The 10,905-nt window shown below is 37.1% G+C and overlaps 1 pseudogene; it reads right to left on the bottom strand.

Annotated features, from left to right (window-relative positions):
- Window positions 1-3,644: 3,644 nt before the first annotated feature.
- Window positions 3,645-4,572, bottom strand: LOC129675562 (olfactory receptor 4P4-like; annotated as a pseudogene).
- Between the last annotated feature and the right edge of the window lie 6,333 nt (window positions 4,573-10,905).

Consider the following 10,905-nt stretch of genomic DNA (forward strand, 5'->3'; position numbering starts at 1 on the left):
GGGGGAACAGGGACTATCTCTGACAGGAACTCAATGGCAGGCTCTTTGACCCTCCACCCCCAAGGGAGGAGCAGTCCTGCTAGGCCACAGAGGAGGACTTCGCAGCCAGCCCTGAAGATATCTGATAAAACAGGGCCAGACAAAAGGGGAGGAGGTCCTCCCCAGACCGTGGACTTGGAAAGGGGCAGGGAGAAGCTAAGATGAGGGAGGGTGGAATTGGGAGGGAATGAGGGAGGGGGATGCAGCTGGGATGCAGAGTTGATAAAATGTAAACAATAATAACAAACAATAAAAAAGAAGAAGAAAAAACATAAACAAACACATATAAAAAGTTCCCCACAAATGCAACATGCAGAGATCAGAAACCGTAAGTGAAAGTCAGCACAATAGCAAAACAGCATTGTGCTCGACTGTGTCCTACAGCTGTGCTAGCTTCATGACTGTTTCATTCTCGCTCTCTCTCTTCCTAGGTTTGCTGTGCCAACAAGAGATCACTTCTGCTGCAGAGAAGACAGCATTTGATAAAAAATTACCCAGTGGTGATTATATAGATGTTAATTATTTTAAACATTGCCGTATATTGTATTATGGATAGGATGGGTTTTTTTTTATTTGTTATTATCTCCAATGCATATGTGCCTATTTCTAGAGTTCTTTCCTTTACCCCCACAGATTTGTCAGCAATGTTTTAATTCATTAATATATACCATACACATTTGCCTGAAGTATAGACATGGTAACTTCTTTACATCTGTATAAACCTCCTACTTTAGTCATTCTAAGGTTTTTATACAAATTATTCAGTCTTTTTAATTGAATACATTATACCTTACATCAGTGATATATCAAGAAAGAGTATTGAGATACATAATATCTAACATTCCTAAATAGAGTACTGCACAAATAGCAAGTAACAAGAGATTGGAAAGATTAGACATTGTGGATTTGTATCATAACTTAGTATCCATTAGGGAGAAGGCCAATCAGATAATTCACATACATGGAATGATTCTCACAGACTATCAAACAAAAATGTGATAAAATCTAACTTGTGTGGTATGATTCTCATATACTATCTTATAATAATATAATAGAATCCAATTAGTATAATTTTTGCTATTTTTAGTCTGAAATGTATAAGAACATGTTAAATAGATTGGTTTTGTAGATGAAATTAGTGATTACATTTGGAATATATCAATGGTTGTGAGGAAGAAAGAAGTTTTCTTATGTAACCTGTTTCTTAATTTACTTATCTGTTATATACATATACTCAGTGTATATAAATTCATAGGCAGTACATGAATTTTTATGTGCCATATTCCATAGCTTTAATGTCTGCAATAGCCTTCTAAATTTGAAGTTTTTTGCTTTAACTTGTTTTGTGTTGCTGTGATAAAGACACAATGACTAAGGGCAATTCTGGAAAGAAAGATTTATTACATCTTATGAGTTAGAGTCCATCTTGAGGGAACCAGAACATGAAATCTGTCAGAGAGCAGGGAGGAAACTGAAGCAGGGACCATGGACAGGGATGATGCTTACTTAGTTGTTCTCCAAGGTGTATACAGTTTGCTGTTTCCACACCAGCCATGGCCACCTGAATAGGGATGGCATCACTCTGAGTGGATGCTCTCACATCAGTCACTATGGAAGAAAATGTTTCTTTGACATGCACAGGACAGTCTGATGGAGGAAATTTCTCAACTGTGGTTCCTTTCCCCAGGTGAACAGTAGAATAAATTGCCAAACAAAAGTAATCACACTACATTACATTTATCATTTTTTGTGTTATCACAACATGAAAAATATGTTTTAATGAACTTTTAAAGAGGAGGACTTTGCAGCCAGCCCTGAAGATACCTGATAAAACAGGGCCAGATGAAAGGGGAGGAGGTCCTCCCCAATCTGTGGACTTGGAAAGGGGCAGGGAGGGGCTGAGAGAGAGAGGGTAGGATTGGGAGGGAATAAGGGAGCGGAATACAGCTGGGATACAGAGTTAATAAAATGTAACTAATAATAATAAACAATAAAAAATTGCATTCAAAAATGTTATGTAAAACTTTTCATGATTTAAAATAAATTATTTTATATTTAAAATTTTATTCATTCATTTATTTATTTACTATAATTTATTCACTTTGTATCACCTCAGCAGCCCCCCTCACTCATCTCCTCTCAGTCCTACCCACCCTCTGTCTTCATCCTTTATGCCCTTTCCCTAGTCCCCTGATAGGGGAGGACCTCCTCCCCTTCTATCTGACCCTACCTTATCAGGTCTCATCAAGGCTGGTTACATCAACTTCTTCTGTGGCCTGGAAGGCTGCACAATCTGGGGGGGGGGGTGATCAAAGAGCTGGCTACTGACTATGTTTTATGGCTACTTAAAATTACATTTTATATAGATATAAAATGTTTGAAGGTATGCTAGATAGTGTGAGAATGTTCCTCCCCAAACTATACACAATTTCACAAAATCCCAGTACCAGGAATAGAAAATCTCCAAATGAATTTTTGGCCAAGAGAGTCTAAGAAACCAAAGACTATATAGGCTACTGCTTTTGTCCTTGCTGATTTCAGAAAAAGAAGATAAAAACTCTATTTCTGAAGACACTACACTCGTTATACACAGTATTTGGAGGAATTGATTTGTATCTGACCTGGAAACCTCCTTACTCAAGGTTAGCTTTCATAGTTTTAGGAAGAGCCATGCAGTTTACCAACATCAAACAGCAATAAATAGTCCTTTTCTTCTGTGATACCTATGAACCACAAAAATGACAGCATGGCCAGATGTTCTGAAAGCTCCAATAGTGCCACCTGTCACTAACAGTAACTAACAGTCACCTACGAAGACTTAAGGCCCACTCAGTGGAGGAACTGATGTGTGACACTGAAAATTTAGCAACCATTCATAGATCAAGAGACCATGGAAACTAGATGAGAACCCACTACTATTGGTCTACTAGATCAGTAAATTTCTCACTGAATTATTACTACTGATCATTGTATCCACAAATGAGGGTATCTCTCACCCCTCATCAAGCAAGCTTCTATTTTGAGCAGAGAGAGACAATTACAGAAACATAAATGGTGAAATGATAGAAATCAGCAGATCTTGGAGTGTCTTCCCCAACTAATACATTTCCTGCACAGCATCAACACTTACATCTCATGGAACATCACAAAGACAGTGTAGAACGATTAAAAGAGCCAAATGACTAAAACAATGTGAGAAAATTTCTTCTTAAAACAAACAAACAATCAAAAAAATATAAATGGGGAAGAAGGCCAGAGATTTGGTCTTTGAATTTGAGAGAAAAATTCGGACACAGTGAAGATACGTTCTATGAAATTATTTAAGAATCATTAAAAATGTTATATTATTATATTTATTATATTATATTTAAAAGAAGCTTATTTCATTGACAAAGTACAGTCCTGATGATTAAGTAACTTACAAGAGGACTTAACGTGAGAATAATGCTCTGTATATTGATGAAGGCTCCATGTAGAAACATAATTCAAGAGAGCAGATATCCATCTGTCCACTTACATTTCCAAAGAACAAAAGAAATGACTGGAGGATCTTAGATGTATTGACTCTTATAACTAGTCATGGAGAGCAGAAACAGTTCAGATATTTACCTCCCTTTTAGAAGCACTTGATAACTCCAAACTTTCCGTAGTGCATTCTTCATCTCTGTGTTTCTCAGTGTGTAGATCAGAGGGTTGAACATGGGAGCTATGATGGTGTAGAAAAGAGCAAATACTTTGTCTTCTGGGAATGTGGTGGCTGGTCTGATGTAAATGAATAGTGCAGGTGCAAAACCAGGACTGCAACCATTCAGTGGGAACTGCAAGTAGAAAGAGCTCTGCTCCGGCTTTCTGCAGAGTACATCCTTATGGTATATAATATGAAAAATAAGACAGCATCAAAACAACAAAAGTCGCCAAAGCAATTAGGCCAGAGTTGGCAATGACTAAGAGCCCTATTATGTGTGTATCAGAACAGCCCAGTTTCAACAAAGGGTATACATCACGGAAATAATGATCTGTCTCTTTTGGGCCACAAAATGGTAAGAAGACAGTGAGAAGAACCTGACTGGCTGAGTGCACAGATCCCCCAGTACAACAAGTCAGGATGATTATATTACACCTATGCCTGCTCATGATGACGTTGTAATGCAGGGGTCTGCAGAGAGCCACATAGCCGGTCATAGCCATCCCTGTGAGAATAAAGATTTCAATTCCTCCAGATAAGTGAGTTGTGAAGAGCTGTGTCATGCAATTATTATATGAAATGACTTTCCTTTCTGCCAGTAAGTCAGTCATTAATTTAAGGGTCACCGTGGATGTGTAGCAGAGGTCAGAGAGTGAGAGATAGTTGAGGAAGAAATACATGGGTTGGTCAATGAGTTGTGTGCATGCTATAGAAACCATTATGAGTACATTGCCCAACCAAATAGCAATGTAGCAAAAGAAAAAGAAAACAAAGCAGAGGACCTCAATATTCTTATTTGGGGACAGTCCCAACAAAATAAAGGCTGTGATGTTACCACTTTTTCCCATGGTTCACTGTAGGAAGAAAATGCAAATCACCTAAAATGACACAATTAAAGAGTTTATATTTTGATGTATTTTTTACCAGTTTCTTGACCATATGTGTTCTGATGTGCTAACTAGGCTTAACTTACTTCAGGCAAATAATTCAAGTAATAAAAATATTGTGTTCAGTTGTAATAGCTTTCAAGATTCTGTGAAAATGTAACATGTGGTTTTCAAAATATCTTGAATCAAATTGAGATTTGTATTCTATAAAAGTCCAATACAATCTTTGATCTGAATCTATATATTCTCTAAGTAGTAAAAAATTACAAACAACTCTGGTTAACATATAAGCAGTTTCAATGTCATATGTGCTCTTTTTTAAAATTTATTTTTATAAGAATAGATATAGATACAGATTATGTATACCATTCTGTCTATATATGTATACCATTCTGTCTGCATGTACACCTACACACCAGAAGAGGGCACCAAATCTCATTATATATGGTTGTGTGGTTGCTAAGAACTGAACTCAGGACCTCTGGAAGAGCAGCCAGTGTTCTTAACCTCTGAGCCATCTCTCTAGCCCATGGCTGTGTTCTTTTTATTTTTCTATGATGTGCCTTTAAACTTAGAACATCTTCAAGTGATTTTAAATAGAGTATAAAATATGACCTTCTTTAATAATAGGCTTCTAGAATTCACAGAACAATACAGTGAATTTATTTGTAAGTTCTAGAGTCATTAACATAGATATCATTAGTTAAGTATGACAAAGGATAATTTTGTACACTTAAGTCAGAAATATACAATAGCATTTGAGAATGTTAAACTATTTTGAGACTAGTGTCTTGCAGTCAACTTCCCAATTGTCTTCCTTAACAAAGATTTTAATTTTAACCCATAGAAAATGTATGAGCAGTGTGATTTTCATTATCAGTCAATAAAAATGATAAAACTTGAAAGATTTTGCTGCTACACGAACTGTAAAAATTGTAGTAGGTGGTGACAATACATAGTGTTAGGCTGTGAGAATTTTGAACAGGGGAGAATCATCAAGTGTTGAGAAAGGATATGGAGAAAGGAGAACCCTCCTCCATTGTGGATGGGAGTGCAAAATTGCACAACCACTTTGGAAATCAATTTGGTGCTATCTCAGAAAATTTGGAATAGTGCTACCTCAAGATCTAGCTATACCACTCTTTCTGGGCATATTCCAGAAAGATGCTCCACCATTCAACAAGGACATTTGCTCATCTATGTTCCCAGCAGCTTTAGTCATAATAGCCAGAATCTAGAAACAACGTAGATGTCCTACAACAGAAGAATGGATACAGAAATTATGGACATTTAAAAAATGGAATATTACTCAGCTATTAAAAACAATGAAATCTTGAAATTTGCAGACAAATGGATGGAACTAGAAAAGATCATCCTGAGTGAAGTAACCCAGTCCCAGAAAGAAGCACATGGTATATACTCACTTATAAGTGGTCATTAGCCATATAATATAGGATAACCATACAACCAGACCTAAAGAAGCTAAACAACAAGGAGGACCTTACAGAGGATGCTTAATTCTCATTCAGAGTGGCAAATAGGATAGACACCAGAGCTGTGGAAGTGAGAAAACAGGATGGGTGCCTAACATAGTTCTCTAAAAGACTCCACCCAACAAGGGATCAAAGCAGATGCAGAGACTCACAGGTAAACTTCTGGCAGAGAGCAGAGAGTCTTATGGTAAAGCGAGTATAGAAGGATCCAGAGGAGACAGGAGCTACACAAGGAGATCAAGAAAGCCAAAAATCTGGGCCCAGGGGTCCTGCAGAGACTGATGCACCAACCAAAAAACTTACATGGAGAGGATGTAAACCCCCTACTCAGATATAGTCCATAAGCAGCTCAGTCTCCATGTGGGTCTGCGAATAAGTGGTGTTGGGGCCCTCTCTGCCATGAACTTAGTTGCCTGCGCTATCACTTCCCCCTGGTGGTGTGGCCTTGCTGAGTGGTAACCCAGAAACAGAAAGATAGGCTGATAAGATTTAATAAGCTAAGGTCAGATAGTGTTTCAGTGAACTAGAGGAAGGGGATAAGGGGGAAAATAAGGAGAGAGGAAGGGAATGGGAAGAGATGAGAGTAGGGGCTACAATTGGAATAGAAGGTAAATAAATTGTAAAAAATAAAAATTAAAAATAAAAAGACTGAACATATAATTTTCAAACTTCTAAATTAAGAATCTTAAAATCAATATTTATCCAATAGTCTCAAATTGTTTCCTAAAACTTGCATTTTCAGCTCCAATCTCACATTCAGATTTTCAATGAAACACTATTTAGATTCCCTCTACTATTTGATATATTCTTAGTTAATAAAGCCATCCACATAAAAATAATTGCTTTTTTATTAAGAAAAAGTTTTACATGGTTTCTTCTACAACTCCTCCAACATTATTGTTGTCTTCCTTTCCACACCATTCTATTTCTTTTTTCTCTCTTTACAGAACAAATAGACAAACAATGAAAAAACAAAAGAAAACAGATTTTTGAAAAATAAAGAAAAAACAAGAAACACATAGCATAAAAACACAATATTGGTGCTCTTAGAGCCTGTGCTGTTGGTGTTATGTTCAGGAAGTTTTCTCCTGTACCAATGAGTTCTAGGGTATTCCCTACTTTTTTTTCTAGCCGACTTAATGTGTCTGGTTTTATGTTGAGGTCTTTGATCCACTTGGACTTCAGTTTTGTGCAGGGTGATAAGTATGGATCTATTTTCATTTTTCTACATGTAGACATCCAGTTGGACCAGCACCATTTGTTGAAGATGCTATCTTTTTTCCACTGTATGGTTTTGGCATCTTTGTCAAAATTCAGGTGTCCAAAAGTGTGTGGGTTTATTTCTGGGTCTTCTTTTCTGTTCCATTGATCCACCATTCTGTTTCTGTGCCAGTACCATACAGTTTTTATAACTGTTGCTCTATAGTACAGCTGAAGATCAGGGATGGAGATACCTCCAGAAGATCTTTTATTGTAGAGGATTGTTTTAGCAATTCTGGGTTTCTTGTTATTCCATACAAAGTTAAGAATTTTTCTTTCCAGGTCTGTAAAGAATTGTGTTGGCAATTTGATGGGAATTGCATTAAATCTGTAGATTGCTTTTGGTAAGATGGCCATTTTTACTATGTTAATATTGCCAAGCCATGAGCATGGGAGATCTTTCCATCTTCTCATATCTTCTTCTAATTCTTTCTTCAGAAAGTTGAAATTTTTTTCATACAAGTCTTGCTTGGTTAGGGTTACACCAAGGTATTTTATGTCATTTGTGGCTATTGTGAAGGGTGTTGTTTCTCTAATTTCTTTCTCAGCCCTTTTGTCTTTTGTATACAGGAGTGCTACTGATTTTTTTGAGTTAATTTTGTATCCAGCCACTTTGCTGAAGGTATTTAACAGCTGTAGGAGTTCCCTGGTAGAGTTTTTGGGGTCACTCAGGTATACTATCATATCATCTGCAAATAGTGACAATTTGACTTCATCCTTTCCAATCTGTATCCCCTTGATCTACTTCAACTGTCTTATTGCTCTAGCAAGGACTTCCAGCACTATGTTGAAGAGATATGGAGAGAGTGGGCAGCCTGTCTTGTCCCTGATTTCAGAGGGATTGCTTTAAGTTTCTCTCCATTGAGTTTAATGTTTGCTGTAGGCTTGCTGTATATTGCCTTTACTATGTTTAGATATGTGCCTTGTATCCCTGATCTCTCCAATACTTTAAACATGAATGTATGTTGGATTTTGTCAAATGCTTTTTCAGCATCTAGGGAAATTATCATGTGGTTTTTTTTTCTTTCAGTTTTTTAATATGGTGGATCACATTGATGGATTTCCGTATATTGAACCACCCCTGTATACCTGGGATGAAGCCTACTTGGTCATAGTGGATAATATCTTTAATGTGTTCTTGTATTCGGTTTGCAAGTATTTTGTTGAGTATTTTTGCATCAATGTTCATAAGGGAGATTGGCTTGAAATTTTCTTTCTTTGTTGAGTCTTTGTGAGGTTTAGGTATCAAAGTGACTGTGGATTCATAGAATGAGTTCCTTCTGTTTATATTTTGTGGAATAGTTTGAAGAGAATTGGAGCTCTTCTTTGAAGGTCTGGTAGAATTCTGCGCTGAAACCATTCTGGTCCTGGGCTTTTTTTGGATGAGAGATTTTTGATGACTGCTTCTATTTCCTTGGGAGATATAGGACTATTTAATTGATTTACCTGGTCCTGATTCAGCTTTGATAAGGCAAATCGGTCAAGAAAATTGTCCATTTCATTTAGATTTTCAAATTTTGTGGCATATAGACTTTTGAAGTAAGTCCTAAATAATCCAAATAATCATTTGGATTTCCTCAGTGTCTGTAGTTATGTCCGCCTTTTCATTTCTGATTTTGTTGATTTGGGTGGTGTCTCTCTGCCTTTTTAGTTAGCTTGGCTAAGGGTTTGTTGATCTTGTTGATTTTCTCAAAGAACTGGCACTTGGTTTCATTGATTCTTTGAATTGTTTTATTTGTTTCTAATCAAATGGCAGAGAAACACTTGAAGAAATGCTCAACCTCATTAGCCATTAGGGAAATGCAAATCAAAACAACCCTGAGATTTCACCTTACACCCATCAGAATGGCCAAGATGAAAAACTCAAGGGACAATACATGTTGGAGAGGTTGTGGAGAAACGGGAACCCTCCTCCACTGCTGGTGGGAATGTAAACTTGTACAACCACTCTAGAAATCAATTCGGTGCTTTCTCAGACAACTAGGAATAGCGATTCCTCAAGATCCAGTCATACCACTCCTAAGCATATATCCAAAAGAGGCGCAAGTACACAAAAAGGACATTTGCTCAACCATGTTTGTATCAGCCTTATTTGTAATAGCCAGAAGCTGGAAACAGCCCAGATGCCCCTCAACTGAAGAGTGGATGAAGAAATTGTGGTGCATCTACATACTGGAGTATTGCTCTGCAATGAAAAATAAGGAAATTATGCAATTTGCAGGTAAATGTTGGGACCTGGAAAGGATCATCGTGAGTGAGCTATCCCAGAAGCAGAAAGACACACATGGTACATCCTCACTCGTATAGACTTATAGGATAAACCTAAAATCTGTCCATCTAAAGAAACTAATCGAGAGGATCCTGACTAAAATGCTCAATCCCCATCCCGAAAGGCAAAGAGGATGGACATCAGAAGAAGAAGAAAGCAGGAAACAATCTAGGAACCTGCCACAGAGGGCCTTTGAAAGGCTTTGCCTTGCAGACTATCAAAGCAGACGCTGAGACTTTATGGCCAACTGTTGGGCAGAGTGCATGGAATCTTATGTAAGAAGTGGGAAATAATAGGTTATGGAGAGGAGAGGAACCCCACAAGGAGAGCAACAGAACTAGAAGAGTTGAACACAGGGGTCTTCCCAGAGACCCATACTCCAACCAAGTACCAGGCATGGGGATAACCTAGAACTCCTGCGCAGATGTAATCCATGGCAGTTTAGTCTTTAAGTGGGTTACATAGTACTGGGAAGAGGGACTGCCTTCGACACAATCTGATAAGCCTGCTCTTTGATCACCTTCCCCTGAGGGGAGAGCAGTCTTACTAGGTCACAGAAGATGACAATGCAGCCACTCCGGACGTGATCTGATAAACTAAGATCAGAAGGAAGGAGAGGAGGACCTCCCCTATCAGTGGACTTGGGGAGGGGCATGCATGAAGAAGGGGGAGGGAGGGTGGGATCGCCAGGGGAGGAGGGAGGGGCTTATGGGGGGATACAAAATGAATAAAGTGTAAAATAATAATAATAATAATAATAATAATAATAATAATAATAAGAAAAAAAAGAATGACTATTGAAATACATTCTCAGATACTGATATTTGAGTTCCAACTTTTAATAATCACTTTTAAAATTCAGGACTTTACATTCTTGGTTTACAAAATGAAAGAATTAGAATCAATGTTCATTAAGAAATATTTCTTTACAGGTTATTAACAAGAGAATAAAAGTTACTTTCAACATCACAGAATAATAGCTATAATAGATAGAATAGAATAGAATAGAATAGAATAGAAGTAATAGCTATGAAATTATTTACTCATATCCTATTCTTTTTTAAAAATATGTTATTTTGCTTTATAATCACATCTGTTTTCCTGTCAGGGAGTTAGTTATGTAACTGCTTAAATTATTTTCTTGCATTTTCTCACTTGGCTTTAGTACAAATAGCAATTCTTTTTTTTTTTTTTTTTCATATGTTACAAAAAACCATTTTATTTTCCTTTAAAATTTTGGAAAATTTCACAGAGAAGTACATATATATCTGT

Source organism: Psammomys obesus, unplaced genomic scaffold (genome assembly GCF_907164565.1).
Source record: "Psammomys obesus unplaced genomic scaffold, mPsaObe1.curated_primary_1811, whole genome shotgun sequence".
Lineage (NCBI taxonomy): Eukaryota > Metazoa > Chordata > Mammalia > Rodentia > Muridae > Psammomys > Psammomys obesus.